Source organism: Nyctereutes procyonoides, unplaced genomic scaffold (genome assembly GCF_905146905.1).
Source record: "Nyctereutes procyonoides isolate TBG_1078 unplaced genomic scaffold, NYPRO_anot_genome, whole genome shotgun sequence".
NCBI lineage: Eukaryota > Metazoa > Chordata > Mammalia > Carnivora > Canidae > Nyctereutes > Nyctereutes procyonoides.
Window position 1 is genome coordinate 250,762 of NW_026575132.1, and position 17,804 is coordinate 268,565.

The 17,804-nt window shown below is 40.1% G+C and overlaps 1 pseudogene; it reads right to left on the reverse strand.

Moving 5' to 3' along the window:
• Positions 1-1,145: 1,145 nt before the first annotated feature.
• Positions 1,146-4,359, reverse strand: LOC129523062 (lysine-specific demethylase 3A-like; annotated as a pseudogene).
• Positions 4,360-17,804: the final 13,445 nt, after the last annotated feature.

Genomic DNA, 17,804 nt, shown 5'->3' on the forward strand with positions numbered 1-17,804 from the left:
AAATTTATTAAGGTGTTTTAGGTTCTGAATGCAGTCTACCTATGTGAACATTTCATGTGAGCTTAAGAAGAATATGGATTTTGCTATGGTCTGTAGATGGAGATTATATCCAGTTGATCGATGATCATGTTGAATTCAACTATGTCCTTACTATCTTTTGCCTGCTCTCTCTATCCATTCTGACAGAGTGGTGCTGAAGCCTCAAATCATGATAATGAATTCATCTATTTCTCTTTGTAAATCTGTTAGTTTCTGCTTTACATGGTTTGATGTCACTTTTATTTTAGCACAGGTATTTTGCAAGCTTTTAAAAATTAAGTGAGGGATCTCTGGGTGGCGCAGCGGTTTGGCGCCTGCCTTTGGCCCAGGGCGCGATCCTGGAGACCCGGGATCGAATCCCATGTCGGGCTCCCGGTGCATGGAGCCTGCTTCTCCCTCTGCCTGTGTCTCTGCCTCTCTCTCTCTCTCTCTCTCTCTCTCTCTCTCTCTCTCTCTGTGACTGTCATAGGTAAATTAAAAAAAAAATTTAAAAAAATTATGTGAATAGTGCAAAAATACTTCACACTTTTTAAAACCAGCAAAGCTTCATTTAAGTAAAAAACTTTATTTAAAAAAGATTATTAACCCCCAGAATTTTACAGAAATAAATTTCTACTCTATAATGTCAATCCTATGCAATATAATAAAAACTCTATCATTAGCTATTGATTTCCTCTATTGTTCTTCTACAGAGGAAGGGGTACTTAGACAAATATGAAACAAAATTCAACCCAAATAAACTGCAAAGTGTTTCCTAATAGTTGTAAATGCATTTTGTCTACACTATCCACATAAGTAGCTATGGAGTAACTGCCGGTATTGCACCAAAGCTAGTAAGAGATTTTGTTTTTGCAAGTTGGTAAAAACTGCACTAGGTGAGAAGTCACAGTTTAAGGATGCATGTTCTGTGACTATTTACTATACACATATATTTAGTGTCTCTAAACACTAGAAATATACATTATCAGACTACCCTCAAAAGTCAGGTATGATTTTTTTTAAATGAGGAAACTTGATTCTTAAAATCCATAGGAATCCTACCTGGAGTTTTAACAGCTAAAATAAATCACTTCCATTGTTCCAGGGTTACAGCATCTCTGGGACCTTCAGGGTTTGATGAAACTGGATTTGCTGGCTTTTCGTATAGCAGAAGCCAAGTAGATAACATTCTTCACCTGTAATGTGTCTTCATGATTGGCATAAATTTGCGACAGATGACAGAATTACTGAGTAGGTCAGGAGCATTGTTTAACGCGCTCTGGAGAAAGAAAATCATCAGCCAACCGATACAGTTAAATAGGTCATGAACATAATATGGAGCTCCTACTGGGATAATTACCACATCTCTGCTAACTTTCAGTTGCCCAGCCTTCAGCTTCATACTCTTAATGAAGCTGCTTTCGTAGTGATAGGTCTAAACACCAAGTCATGGTTGCTGGTTCTTCCTGAGCTCGCTTTTCTGATGACTCTTAAAGAAATGCTCATGACTTCTTGGTCTCTTTTCTGATAAACATACCTGCTATGCATGTATCAGAATGCTCTTGGTTTCTCTTTTCCTTCAATAAATTGCTTTATTGTGAGAATCTCCATCTTGAACAGTTTTAAGGACTTCTCAGTCCTTTTGAATTTGTCACATAGACAATGACATCAGCTGCATCAGATATGTCTCAGTAAAGATGTTACTCCACAGTTTTTATTTTCCAGAGTAATTATCTGCATTATACATCTTGGGACCTCAATCTGGCCAAAGTATTTTGGTAGCCTAGAGTGAAAATACAGTTAGTTCACCATCTCACCTGGTGTATGCAAGCAGTGGAATGTTGTCCCTGAGATCATCAAACCTGGAAGACATCATATCTCTAAAAGTTCTTCTTCGTGGCTAGCCCTTAAATTTCAACATCACTAATTCCTTTTCATTTTTCAAGAAATGTGGAACTCCTTCAAATCTACTTCAAAAGTCTCCTGTAGTGACTTCAGTGATGATTTCATTGGTCCTTGCTATAGACTGAATGTGTTCCCCCAAATTCATTTTTTAAATCTAATCTCCCCATGTGATGATATTTAGAGGTAGGGCCTTTGGGAGTTGATTAGGCTCTGCCCTTATTAATTCATTAGTGACATTATAAGGTCCCCAGAAAGTTCCCTTGCCTCTGTCCTATGAGGACATAGCAGGAATATAGTTGCCTATGAACAAAGAAGTGGCCCTCACCAGACACCAAATCTTTCAGCCTCTTGATCTTGGGCTTCTCAGTCTCTAGAACTGTGAGAGATAAATGCTTGCTTTTAAGCTCTCCAGTGTACGGGATTTTGTTATAGCAGCCCAAATAGACTAACACAGTCCCACAATTAACTAGATCAACTAACTAGTCACCAGACTCTTTGACAGAGGGATCCCTGGGTGGCGCAGCAGTTTAGCGCCTGCTTTTGGCCCAGGGCGCGATCCTGGAGACCCGGGATCGAATCCCACGTCGGGCTCCTGGTGCATGGAGCCTGCTTCTCCCTCTGCCTGTGTCTCCGCCTCTCTCTCTCTCTCTCTCTCTCTCTCTCTCTCTCTCTCTCTCTCTCTGTGACTATCATAAAAAAAATTCAGTGTTCAATTTATGATGCATCCAGACAACATTACTGGCTGCCTTTGTTTCCAGTACTTCCTGGGCACATTCCATCTCCTCTTACTGTCGAAATCTTGCAAGCACAGTAAACAATGGCCATGCAGCCAATAGTGAGGAGTATCAGAATGTTGTGCTTGTCATCATTTCTCAAGGTTGTCACATAAATCAGAGCAAGTCTTATTTTCTATCGAAGAAGCAAAGATATCAAGAATTTTTTGTGTATTCTTGTGTCCATTCTGTTTTCTTTGTTGACATTCTCTCTGGTAAAGTCTTCTGGCTAATTTAAAGGAAAAGTGCTGGTTGGACAGGTCAATTTTATGCTGTTGGCTGGCTCGGAGGCTGCACTCTCACCCACAGCTGCCGTCTCCAACACTGAGGGATTTTACAAGAGCGCAGCATCAAAACTAGCTTTTTCTCTAACTAAAGGAATCTGTTCTATGTCTCTGAGGCTGGCTTTGAGAAGAGCTTGAAATATCTGCTTTAACAAGGACAATTTGCCTTTTTCCCACATTTTGTTCTTACAAAATGAATAGTCTCCAACATTAAAGAGAACTTTTCTAAGGGTGATCTGTGTAGACATCAAGTTCCTTGGTTCATATACCTGACTCTTCACTCATCCCACCCACGGAAAAATCTTGTAGATGGCACCCTGTTGGCAATTTTTGCTCTTCATTTGGTAGCAATCCACACATACTCCAAATTTAAACTGAGTAAACTGACACGGCTTGTGCAAGTTGAAGATACGTATTACATACTTCACATATTTCTTGAATACCTTTGGCAGCTCACTCTCTGGCAACCCTCTAACAGATGCTCTTACTATGACTCTATAGTTGACACAACTTCCTTTTCAGAAATCCCCATTTGACATAATGGTCTCCAGTGTTGGTCAGGATGTACTTTTCTGTATCCAAATCAGTTCCCACCACATTTTTGGTTAAAAGTGACCATAAGCTAATTGCTGTTATTACAAACATTTGACAAAGAGGCAACACAGGAAAGACAAACAAAGACTACACACACACATCAGGCTCTAATAACCTAACAAATAAAGTTTCCTAAGGCTTGTGAGGAGACTTGTGATTACCTAGCTCCCTTTACTTTTTCCGCACTCACCTCAGAGAAATGGTGATAATGAAACTGACATATTTCAGCTCTAATAAGTTAGGAATGGTTTAGAAAGCAGGAAGCAAAATATCTGACTAAATAACAAGTGCAAAGATAGGTGATTGCTGATGTTGGTCAACCACTAAGCCATGTCATCAGGAGCCTAGACTTTTATTTGTTTGCTCCATCATCCATAGTTGTTAGTTTTTCATCTTTGTGTTTTCAAATTATGGCCCCAAAATGCCCACTGAAATTTCAAGCAAGAAATAAGAGGGAAAGACCATTTTCAGGCCCTACAATGCTTTTTATCGTGGAGGTCAAAGCTTTCCCAGAAGTCCCCAGTAGATATCATCATATATTTCACCGGCCAAGACTGGGTCATTTGGCCACCTTTAGCTCCCAGCAAATCTAGGAAATTCTCTTGTATGGACAAGAACAACAAGGTTAGCTTAGATTAATTATGATTCATCTTCTGGAGGAGGTCAGACTAGTGCCTATATTAGCCATCTTTCACTGTGATGATGCTTCATAATAAATAACTCCCCAAATCTTAGTGGCTTATTAGAACAAGAGTTTCTTCCTCACTTATGAGCACATAGGCCATCTGTGATTCTCCTGGGTTTCACTGGGATCAACTAGGCTTGGATAAAGGACTGTGTGTGTTTTCATGTCTTCCCTATTCATATTCTTGTTCTGGTACTGCTGATGTCCCTGGCATAGTCTCATGGCAAATGGTAGGCACACAAGAAGCCGGATAAAATCACACACATAAACACATTTAGAATCTCTGCTCATGTCATGTACAGTAACATTCCATTTCCCAAACAAACTGGCCAGTTCCAAAACACACTGGGCAAGGATATATACTCGGCCTACTCCAGTGGAAAGTGCTACAAAGTCACACACCAAAAGGTGTGGATGTACAATTCTATTAGAGAGAGGATGAAGGGCTGAGAACAAAAATCTAATCTATCCCCTAATTCCAAACAAACTGGGGTCCTGAAAGCAAGAGAGAATGGAATAACTGTTGGGTAGCCATCCAACAGTGCGTTCCACACTAGACAATCAAAAGAAGACTCAGAAGCTTATTTTGGGGGGTTCAGTTATCAGGAGGAAGATGAGGAAAGTGAGGAAATGGATGTGATTACAGACTGCTTTCTGGGCAGGGGTTTCCAGCTATAGCTGTGAAAGACTGTTGAATAGGTTGACATCACAAACTCTCAGTTCCATAGTCTATCAGCATTTGAATTCCTGCTAATAGCGAACATCTCTGATGCAGTGTGTGATGGGTACTAAAGTACTTGATATGCATACTTTATCCTCACAACAAACCTATGAAGTTACCCTCATTTTATAGCTGAGAGGTCAAGTAACCGAGGCAGGTCTTTATAGATGGCAAAGCTATGATTGGAACCCAAATCTGTCTGATTTCATTCACTTAGGCATCCACTACTTGTCAGGCACCACGCTTAGTGCTGAAGATGCATGATATAGACACAGCCCTTGCCCTCTAGGACTTTATTAGTCTCCAAGCTTCACAGCCCAATGGACATTCATTACATGTTAACTAAAAACAAACCCAATATAAATATGCGTTATTTTTCAAATGAATAAATTATGTGCCAGGTACTCTTCTAAAGGCTTTTCATGTCACATATCAATGAACCATCATCAATTTTATGTTAAGCACTGTTATTCACCATTTTAAACATTAGGAAGCTGAGATATGTAGAAGTTAACTTTGTTACACACTAGGAAATGAGGGTGCAGTATTAGAATATAGGCAATCTGGCTCTAGAGCTCATGATCTCACCAAAACACCATACACATCTCAGGACCAATAAAATACAGATTTACTTCAATATACTAATGCATCAGTGTATCTTTCTCTGTGTATTTTCCCCTTAAAAAAATACTCACTATAAGGAGCCTGAACAGGGAAGACGAGTCCCCATAACATTTGCCTTTGAAAGTAAGAGAGGCTGAATTTTGTGAATTCTTAAAATCAACAGGACTTAAAGCCTGGAATTATAAAAATCAGTGGGCTGCTCTGAAAGAACTTGGAAGGCATTAGGAAGCAGATTCCCCTCCTTTAAAGACAGCATAACAAACAGCCCCTGCAGATGTGCAGAGGGGCTCTGCAGACAACCGGACTGAAGGAAAAGAGGCCAGGAATCAATAACAGAGCACCTGCAACACACACAGGAGACACTCCCTAAAGCACCAGGTCCTGGGGAACGGGGGACACTACACTGCAGGGCACTACAGGACCTCACTTCATAAGGCCATCACTTCAAAAGCAAGAGATGTTGCTGATTTTCCTAACACAGAGAAACAGACACAGAGACAGACAAAATGAGGAGACAGATATGTCCCAAATAAAGGAACAGGACAAAGCCACAACAACAACAAAAAAAAACATAAGTGAAAACAGATATAAGTAAATCCTTGAAAGAGAATTTAAAATAATGATCGTAAAGATACTCATTGGACTTGAGAAAAGAGTGGAAGACATCAGTGAAACCCTTAACAAAGAGATAAAAAATAACCAATCAGAGATGAAGAACACAATACTTATTCTTTAAATTATCTATCTATCTATCTATCTATCTATCTATCTATCATCTAATCTATATTTATATTTAAATTATTGGAGTTCGATTTGCCAACATATAGTATAACACCCAGTGCTCATCCTATCCCAAGTGCCCCCCTCAGTGCCCATCACCCAGTCACCCCAAACCCCGCCCACCTCCCTTCCACTACCCCTTGTTCGTTTCCCAGAGTGAGGAGTCTCTCATGTTCTGTCTCCCTCACTGATATTTCCCACTAATTTTCCCCCCTTTCCCCTATAATCCCTTTCACTATTTTTTATATTCTCCATATGAATGAAACAATATAATGATTGTCCTTCTCCAATTGACTTATTTCACTCAGCATAATACCCTCCACTTCCATCCACGTTGAAGCAAATGGGGGGTGTTTGTCGTTTCTAATGGCTGAGGAATATTCCATTGTATCCATAGACCACATCTTCTCTATCCATCATCTGTCGATGGACACTGAGGCTCCTTCCACAGTTTGGCTATTGTGGACATTGCTGCTATAACATCGGGGTGCAGGTGTCCCGGCGTTTCACTGCATCTGTATCTTTGGTGTAAATCCCCAGCAGTGCAATTGCTGGGTCATAGGGCAGATCTATTTTTAGCTCTTTGAGGAGCCTCCACACAGTTTTCCAGAGTGGCTGCACCAGTTCACATTCCCACCAACAGTGCAAGAGGGTTCCCCTTTCTCCACATCCTCTCCAACATTTGTGGTTTCCTGCCTTGTTAATGCTCCCCATTCTCACTGGTGTGAGGTGGGATCTCATTGTGTTTTGATTTGTGTTTTGTGTTTTCCTGATGGCAAGTGATGCGGAGCATTTCCTCATGTGCTTGTTGGCCATGTCTAGGTCTTCTCTGTGAGATTTCTGTTCATGTCTTGTGCCCATTTCAGAATTGGATTGTTCGTTTCTTTGCTGCTGAGTTTAATAAGTTCTTTATAGATCTTGGATACTAGCCCTTTATCTGATACGTCATTTGCAAATATCTTCTCCCATTCTGTAGGTTGTCTTGTAGTTTTGTTGACTGTTTCCTTTGCTGTGCAAAAGCTTCTTATCTTGATGAAGTCCCAATAGTTCATTTTTGCTTTTGTTTCCCTTGCCTTCATAGATAGATGGATCTTGCAAGAAGTTGCTGTGACCAAGTTCAAAAAGGGTGTTGCCTGTGTTCTCCTCTAGGATTTTGATGGAATCTTGTCTCACATTTAGATCTTTCATCCAGTTTGAGTTTATCTTTGTGTCTGGTGTAAGAGAATGGTCTAGTTTCATTCTTCTGCACATGGCTGTCCAATTTTCCCAGCACCAGTTATTGAAGAGACTGTCTTATTTCCAGTGGATAGTCTTTCCTGCTTTGTTGAAAATTAGTTACCATAGAGTTGAGGGTCCACTTCTAGATTCTCTATTCTGTTCCATTGATCTATGTGTCTGTGTTTGTGCCAGTACCACCACACTGTCTTGATGACCACAGCTTTGTAGTACAACCTGAAATCCAGCATTGTGATGCCCTGGCTTTGGTTTTCTTCTTCTATATTTCCCTGGCTATTCAGGGTCTTTTCTGATTCCACACAAATCTTAAGATGATTTGTTCCAACTCTCTGAAGAAAGTCCATGATATTTTGATAGGGATTGCACTGAATCTGTAAATTGCCCTGGGTAGCATTGACATTTTCACAATATTAATTCTTCCAATCCATGAGCATGGAATATTTTTCCATCTCTTTGTGTCTTCCTCAATTCCTTTTAGAAGTGTTCTGTAGTTTTTAGGGTATAGATCCTTTACCTCTTTGCTTAGGTTTATTCCTAGGTATCTTATGCTTTTGGGTGCAATTGTAAATGGGATTGACTCCTTAATTTCTCGTTCTTCAGTTTCATTGTTAGTGTATAGAAATGCTAAGCTGACTTCTGGGTATTGATTTTGTATCCTGCCACACTGCCGAATTGCTGTAGGAGTTCTAGCAATCTTGGGGTGGAGTCTTTGTGTTTTCTAAGTACAGTATCACATCATGTGCGAAGGGAGAGTTTGACTTCTTCTTTGCCAATTTGAATGCCATTTATTTCTTTCTGTTGCCTGATTGCTGAGGCAAGGACTTCTAGTACTATGTTGAATAGCAGTGGTGAGAGTGGACATCCCTGTCGTGGTCCTGATCTTAGGGGAAAGGCTCCCAGTGCTTCCCCATTGAGAATGATATTTTCTGTGGACGTTTCATAGATGGCTTTTAAGATGCTGAGGAATGTTCCCTCTATCCCTACACTCTCAAGAGTTTTGATCAGGAATGGAGGCTGTATTTTGTCAAATGCTTTCTCTGCATCTATTGAGAGGATCATATGGTTCTTGTTTTTTCTCGTTGATGTGATCTATCATGTTGGTTGTTTTATGAATGTTCAACCAGCCTTGCGTCCCAGGGATAAATTCCACTTGGTCATGGTGAATAATCTTCTTAATGTACTATTGAATCCTATTGGCTAGTATCTTGTTGAGAATTTTTGCACCCATCTGTGTTCATCAGGGATACTGATCTATAATTCTCCTTTTTGGTAGAGTCTTTGTCTGGTTTTGGAATCAAGGTGATACTGGCCTCATAGAACAAATTTGGAAGTATTCTATCCCTTTCTATCCTCTGGAACAGCTTTAGTAGAATAAGTATTATTTCTTTAAATATTTAATAGAATTCCCCTGGGAAGCCATCTGGCCCTGGACTTCTGTGTCCTGGGAGGTTTTTGATGACTGCTTCAATTTCCTCCCTGGTTATTGGCCTGTTCAGGTTTTCTATTTCTTCTTGTTCCAGTTTTCTTACTTTGTGGTTTTCCAGAAATGCATCCATTTTTTCTAGATTGCCTAACTTATTGGCGTATAGCTGCTCATAATACGTTTAATATTGTTTGTATTTCCTTGGTATTGGTTGTGATCTCCTCTCTTTCATTCATGATTTTATTAATTTGAGTCTTTTTTCTTTTGAATAAAGCTGGCTTATGGTTCATCTACCTTATTAATTCTTTCAAAGAACCAGCTCCTGGTTTTCTTGATCTTCTCTACAGTTCTTCTGGTCTTTATTTCATTGAGTTCTGCTGGAATTTTTATTATCTCTCTTGTTCTGCTTGATGTAGGTTTTATTTGCTGTTCTTTCTCTGGTTCCTTGAGGTGCAAGGTTAGCCTGTGTATTTGAGTTTTTTCCAGTTTTTTTGAGGGAGGCTTGTGTTGTGGTGTATTTCCCTCTTAGGACTGCTTTTGCTGTATCCCAAAGATTTTGAATGGTTGTATCTTTATTTTCATTAGTTTCCATGAATCTTTTTAATTCTTCTCTAATTTTCTGGTTGACCCATTCATCTTTCATAGGATGCTCTTTAACCTCCATGTGTTTGAGTTTCTTCCAAATTTCTTCCTGTGATTGAGTTCAAATTTCAAAACATTGTGGTTTGAAAATATGCAGGGGACAATCCCAATCTTTTGGTATCGTTTGAGACCTGAATAGTGACCCAGTATGTGGTCTATTCTTGAGAAGAATGTATATACAGTTGCATTTGCATGGAGAATTATATATATATATATATATGATATATATATGTGTATATATATAATGGATATATATAATATATAATATATTATAATATATATAATTAATATATAATATAGAATATATATAATGGATATATATAATTATATATACATATAATGGATATATAAATATGAAATCCATCTGGTCCAGTATATCATTTAAAGCCCTTGTTTCTTTGTTGGTGTTGTCCTTAAAAGATCTGTCATTTGCAGAAAATGCCATGTTGAGTTCTCTTACTATTAGTGTATTATTATCTAAGTATGTCTTTACTTTGGTTATTAATTGATTGATATACATACTTGGTAGCTCCCACATTAGGGGCATAAATATTCATGATTGCTAAGTTTTCTTGTTGGGTAGACCCTTTAAGTATGGTATAGTGTCCCTCTTCATCTCTTACTACAGTCTTCGGATAAACTTTATTTTTTTTTTGTAGTCTTTGGATAAACTTTAATTTATCTCATATGAGGATTGCTAGTGCAGCTTTCTTTTGAGGACTATTTCAATGGTAAATAGTTCTCCAACCTTTCATTTTCTGACTGGAAGTGTCCTTAGGTCTAAACTGAGTCTTTTGTAGACAGCAAATAGATGGGTCTTGCTTTTTTATCCAGGCTGAAACCCTGTGTTTTTTATTTTTTTAAAATTATTTATTTATTCATGAGACATAGAGAGAGAGAGAGAGAGGCAGAGACACAGGCAGAGGGAGAAGCAGCCTCCATGCAGGAAGCCCAACATGGGACTTGATCCTGAGTCTCCAGGATCAGACCTTGGGCTGAAGGTGGCGCTAAACCACTAAGCCACCCAGGCTGCCCAATCCTGCGTCTTTTGGTGGGATCATTTAGCCCATTCACATTCAGAGTAACTATTGAAAGGTATGAATTTAATGTCATCGTAATACCTATTCAGTCCCTGTTTTTGTGGATTATTTATTTGGGCTGCTTCTTTCTTTTACAGGGTCCCCCTTAATATTTCTTGCAGAGCTGGTTTGGGGGTCACATATTCCTTCAGTTGCTGCCTAGCTTGGAAGCTCTTCATCTCTCCTTCTGTTCTGAATGAGAGCCTTGCTGGATAGAGTATTCTTGGCTGCATGTTCTTCTCATTTAGGACCCTGAATATATCCTGCAGCCCTTTCTGGCCTGCCAGGTCTCTGTGCAGAGGTCTGCTGTTAATCTGATATTTCTCCCCATATAAGTTAAGAATTTCATCTCTTGCTGCTGTATGGATTTTCTCTTTATCTTTGGAATTTGCAAATTTCACAATTAAATGTTGAGGTGTTGAACAGTTTTTATTGATTTGCGGGGGGGGGGGGGACCTCTCTATCTCCTGGATCTGAATGCCTGTTTCCCTCTCTAAATTAGAGAAGTTCTCAGCTATTATTTGTTCAAATATGCTTTCTGGCCCTCTGTTCCTCTCAGCATTTTCTGGAACCCCAATTATATGTAGATTCTTCCTTCTGAGGCTATGATTTATTTCCCTTAACCTTTACTCATGGTCTTTTCATTGTTTTTCTCTTTTTTTCCTCAGCTTCCTTCCTTACCATCAACTTCTCTTCTATGTCGCTCACTTTCTTCCACCTCATTAACTCTAGCTGTTAGGACATCCAGTTTGGATTGCATCTCATTTAATTGGTTTTTAATTTTTACCTGATCAGGTCTAAATTCTGCAGTCACAAATCTCTAGAGTCCTTTATGCTTTTTTTCCAGAGCCACCAGTAGCTTTATGATTGTGCTTCTGAATTGGCTTTCTGACATTGAATTGTAATCCAAATATTCTGTAACTCTGTGGCAGAGAGGCCTGTTTCTGATTCCTTCTTTTGTGGTGAGTTCTTCCTTCTAATCATTTTGCTCAGTGCAGAGTGGCTGTATGACCGGGCTGAGTCAAGAATATCAACCTCGACCTAAGTAAATTTCACACTAGATGATTCTGACAATTTCAGAGACCAGAAAATGAAAAAGAAGAGCAGAGCAAAGTAAAATGAAGGGATCACTACAGTGAAAAACATATTTTAAAACACAGTAGTAAAAAATAAAAGGCCAAAAATCCCAAAGAAGAAGAAAAAAAAAGAAAAAAGAAGAGAAAAAAGTAAAGAAGAAAAAGAGAAAAAAAAAGAAAAAAGTGGGAGGACTAGGAAATGGTGGTGGTGACGAAGTTGTAGTGGAGGGAGAATGTAGTCTACCTGAGGGGTCCTAGAGGGTGGTCCTCTTGGTTCTGAGTATAGTAATTTCTGTATGTTAGAAGATGCTTAGTCCCAAATCTATATAAACTAGTCATACTTGTGGAAAGCCCCACCACTGATCACCAAAACATAAATAAAATAAACGAGGGGAGCAGAATGGGAAGGAAGAGAGAATATAATCACAAAATGAGCCAGCACAGTATTCCACTTGGTTCTGAGTGCTTGCTGGTCAATGTCTAGAAGGTATTAACTTCCACCATTGTAGAACACAATGAGGCAGAGAAAACAAAAAACACAAAATAAAAACCCATATCTCGTGTATCTCCCCAAATTAAATCGACTATGTTGAAGGGAATCCAGAAGTGAACAATACATCTAAGGCCTGTAATTGTAGAAATATGAAAGTAAAAAGGGAAAAAATTTAAAAATGAAGAGGTGGTAAAATATTGTAGTTAAGGTGGGAAAAGAGAAAAAATATTGGAAATATTTAGTCTGATATAAAAACGAGTTGTAATGGAAAAAAGGAGAGAATTTTTTTTAAAAAAAAAAGGATGGGTACCATCTAGTTCTATATACTATAAATCCCTCAAATTCCCCTGGAGCTTTCCAGCGCTGCTTGGGCCAGAACTTGCTCTTCCCCTGTCCTTCCAGCTGGTCTTCTGGGGGAGGGTCCTCCTGTGCTCTCAGGTGTGTGTACCTGGGGAGATGCCCCCCTCACCCGTCGGGTGCCGGGGTCAGTGGGTGCTGTTGACCCCGGGAGGCCTCTGTCCCCTGCCCCCTCACCCCCCCCGCCAGGCACACGGTGACACCAGGAGGAACAATCACTGGCAGCGGCCAGGTCTGCAGCTCTGGAGTCAGCTTTCCCAGTAACCACTCGCAGTCTCCCAATCCGCACTGGCCTAGGTGCTCCCGGGGTGGCGGGGGTGCTGACCTGCACAGCCTGGGGGCACCCGGGGCATAGGCGTCCCCGCTGTCCTGTGCCCTCCCCGCCTCCCCCGGGTACCTGGGGGCAGGGGGGTCCCCGCTGTCCTGTGCCCTCCCTGTCCCCACCTGTCCCGGGGGGAGTGCAGGATCAGGGGCTGTGTCCGATCGGCGCCCTGGGATCTGGGGTCCTCTGTCGCTGGACCCGCGCTCCCGGGGCCTCCAGCTCAGCCCCCTCCGCCCGGAGCCCCCGCCTGACCCACCGGCTTCTCCGAGGCCCCCCAGGTGCAAGCTCCAGCCCTTTGCCGAGGTCGCCAGGTGTGCAGTGTGCTCTCCCCGGGGTGCCCTCCTCCGCTAGTGACCCCGGGAGACTCGGGGCCTCCCTCCCCTCCTGGGGTCCTGCCCGAGCTCCCTGCTGAGCACCTTTCCATCTGGGAGGAATCTGGTGAAGATTGTTAAAGTTCCCGCTTCTGCAGGACTGGGCTTTACTGACCCGGAGGCTCTCGCAGCCCTGCCTTAGCCTGGATCCTGGGCGGGGGTGGGGGGGTGGGGGTGTCTCCTCCACTTGATTCTTTTTTATTTCATTTTTTTCTGCCTTCCTACCTTGCTAGAAGCGAAACCTCTTATCTCCATAGTGTTCCAGCTGTTCTCTCTTTAAATCTCAGGTCGAATTCGTAGGTGTTCAGGATGCTTTGAAAGTTATCCAGGTGAGTTGGGGACCCCAGGTGAGTTGAGGACCCCTACTCTCCAGCCATCTTGCTCTTTCTGAAGAACACAATAAATTAAGTAAAAATATGGTACAAATAGCAGGGTAGATGTAGCAGAGGAATAAATTAATGACCTCAAAGAAAGAGCAATGGAAAGAAACTGAGCTGAAAAAAATGAGAGGAAAAACATGATTCAAATTAAGAATATTCTTAGGGAGCTCAGTGACTCTATTAAGCACAATAGCATTCACATTATAGGGATCCCAGAAAAGAGAAAAGGGGACAGAAAATTTATTTGAAGAAATAGCTGAAAAGTTCTCTAATCTGAGGAAGGAAACAGATATTCAGATTTAGGAGGCATAGAGACTCTCTCCTTTCCCAAAATCAACCAAAGGAGATCCACACCAAGACACATATTAATTAAAATGGTAAAAAGTAGTGATAAAGAAAAAATTTTTTTAAAGGAATAAGAGAAAAGAAGACAGTTACTTATGGGTAAATCCCATAAAGATATCAGAGGATTTTTCACCAGAAATTTTGTAGGCCAGAGTATCTGGATATATTCAAAGTACTAAAAGGGAAAAATCTGTAGCTAAGAACATTGTATCCAGCAAAGCTATCATTCAGAATAGACGGAGAGATAAAGAGTTTCTCAGACAAAAGTTAAAGCAGTCCATGACTACTAAATCAGCCCTCTAAGAAATATTAAAGAGAACTCTAGGAAAGACCCCCAGTGAGAGAATGAAAAGTAAAAAGCACAAAGGTAGTAAAAGTAAGCGTTTCTGTAAAAATTAGTCAAGGGAGTCATAAAAGGATACCAAATGTGACCCCATATACCTAAAAAGTGTGCAGGGAGTGGAGGGAAGTAGATTAAAGACTGTTCAAATTTAACCAGCCATACGCTTAATATAGACAGAAGATGTTACATACAAACCTACTGGCCATCACAAATCAAAAACCAGTAATAAATATGAAGAGAACAAAGAGAAAGAGATCCAAGTATGTCATTTAGGAATGCAACAAACCATGAAGGAGAGCAAGAAGGGATCAGAGAAAAACTATGAAAACAACCACAAAACAAGTAATAAAATGGGAATAAATACATATGTATCAATAATTACTTTGAAGGTAAATGCACCAAATGTTCCAATCAAAAGACATAGGGTGGTAGAGTGTATAAAAAATTAACACCTATCTAGATACTGCCTACAAGAGATTCATTTCAGACCTAAAGTCACTGAAGCTTGAAAGTAAAGGGATGGAGAAACATAATCATGCAAATGGATGTCAAAAGAAAGCCAGGGTAGCAATATTTATATTGGACAAAATGGATTTTATTTTATTATTTTATTTTATTTTATTTGACAAAGTGGATTTTTAAAACAAAGACTGTAATAGGAGACACAGAAGGACACGATAATCAGGGGGATAATACAATAAGAGGATATAATAATTGTAAATATTTATGCATCCAGCATGACAGTAGTCTGTTCTGCTCAGCTGCCAGCCTTTCAACGCCAGAGCAAATTTTCAGGTTATAGTCGTTATCAGAGGGAGAGACCTTCAGAAGTTGTTTTTAGAGTAAAGCTTGTACTTTGGAGAATCAGCCTTATTCCTCAGCACGCACGCTGCCTAGTTCTCCAGATTCCTTCTGAAGAAAGACCAGCCCCCTGTACCTTCCCACAAGTTGGAATAATATGTAAGCCTCTCTTAAAAGACTAGGAAGATCAGGATCCCTGGGTGGCTCAGTGGTTTAGCACCGCCTTCAGCCCAGGGCGTGATCCTGGAGACCCGGGATCCAGTCCCACCTCAGGCTCCTGCATGGAACCTGCTTCTCCCTCTGCCTATGTCTCTGCCTCTCTCTGTGTGTGTGTCTCTCATGAATGAATAAATAAATAAATCTTTTTTTAAAATCTTAAAAAAAAGACTAGGAAGATCAAACTTAGGAGGGGTATGAGGCAATCCTCTATACCAGTGAATCTTTTGTGAAATTCATATATGATTGATCACATTATGTAATGATATGGAACAAGGCCAATAATCTATGTGTCCTGAAACTTTTTGTACATCTGGGTCCATGTTTGACTACAGGACATAGCTGCTGTATGCTTTTGCAACGGTTTGCTACCACATTTCAGCTCCAGTTTTCCATCCTGACAACACTTCAACTCATCTTTATGTCCATTTTGTACAACTTAATAAGACCTTAAAACTATCTGGTTGCCACAAGCATCTCCTTCTTTTCTCCTCATCCAATAAATACCTGTGCCCTACTGGGATAGGTGTTCCAAACAAAAATACCTGGAGTGGCAGTTTAGCAAAACATGCTTTCATTGGCATACAACAAATGAAGTTTCCCTAAGCACAGTTCTGTAAGAAGTTTGTGTGTTTGTGTTTTTTATTTGTACTGTGTAAATTTTTTTTGATCTTGGGATTTCTGACTGTGAATTTGATGCATGACCAGATATGGTTTATGATCTTTGCTTGGTTTGGAGAAGATTATTAATGTCTTGTGACCACGTGCCTGGTAATAGTGGATTGTTTTATGTGTAGGTATTGTTTGTTAAATGCAAGGACCGTTGTCAGGCACAGAACATGACATTAGTTAGGACAGACAGATGTGATTATGATGACGTAGCAGAGGTCTGTGGTCCTAGGTCTACAAATGTGTGGTGGGGGATTAGGACAAATTAGAAATGAGGCATTTGATACCCAAACTCTACCCAGCCATTTTAGAAAAATACTTTTGCCTCCAACCTTTATATTACCCACATGAAAGAGCACCCCAGACACTGACCCTCAAACCTTTAAAGAGAAAAGCCTCCCCAGGAGTAGAGGTACCAGACTTTGCTTAGGGAGCATAGCATAGGTGAGCACCAGGCTGGGCCAGGCTTTGGCAGCACTGCTACTTGGGAGGAGCCGCTTTACCTTTGTATCAGCTATTATAAATAGAACTGGAATCCCTTGTTAGGTTCCCCCAAATTCTTTTAAGAGGTGTCTATATTCAACTGCTTGAGTTTGTTTTTTTTTTTTAAAGATTATTTATTTATTTATTTATTTATTTATTTATTTATTTATTTATTTGGCAGGGTGGGGGTAGAGGGAGAGAATACCAACCAGACTCCCCACTGAATGCAGAGCTGGGTCCCATGACCCCGAGATCATGACCTGGGCCAACACCAAAAGTCAGATGCTCAATCAACTGAGCCACTCAGATGCCCCCTAATTGCTTGAGTTTTGTTTTAGCAAGCCCTTTGTTCAAAGTTGCTGAGTGGCTGTTCTTTATCTTCTTTCCAAGTCTGAGGAACAGAAAGTATCCTCTTCTTTGAGGAAGTAAAAGTTAAGTAAACATTTACTTTTTACTGTGGCTTATTCAGGACCACATTTTTCGAAATGCCTTGCTTCCTTCAGTAGTGTTTGTAGAAAGGAAAGTTCTACTAAAATAGTTTTAGTTGGAATATAGAATAGTTTTTCTTTAGTGGGGCTTATTTTGAAAAGCCGAGTTTAATGTAAATACAAAAAAGTTATAGGTAATATCATTGATAAATACAGCTGCAAAACTCCTAAATAAAAAATAAAAAAATAATAAAGCATTAGCAAATTGCACTCATTAATGAACAAAAAAATGCTACATCATAATCAGTGGTGGTCTAGGAATGCAAGGATTATTCAATATTGGAAAATAAATTTGTGATATTCCATGCTCATGGATTGGAAGAATTAATATTGTGAAAATATGCTACCCAGGGCAATTTACACATTCAGTGCAATCCCTATAAAAATACCATGGACTTTCTTCAGAGATTTGGTACAAATAATCTTAAGATTTGTGTAGAATCAGAAAAGACCCCAAATAGCCAGGGGAATACAGAAGAAGAAAACCAAAGTCAGGGGCATCACAATGCCGGATTTCATGTTGTACTACAAAGCTGTGGTCATCAAGACAGTGTGGTACTGGCACAAACGCAGACACATAGATCAATGGAACAGCATAGAGAACCCAGAAGTGGACCCTCAACTTTATGGTCAATTTATATTCAACAAAGCAGGAAAGAATGTCCACTGGAAAAAAGTCTCTTCAATAACTGATGC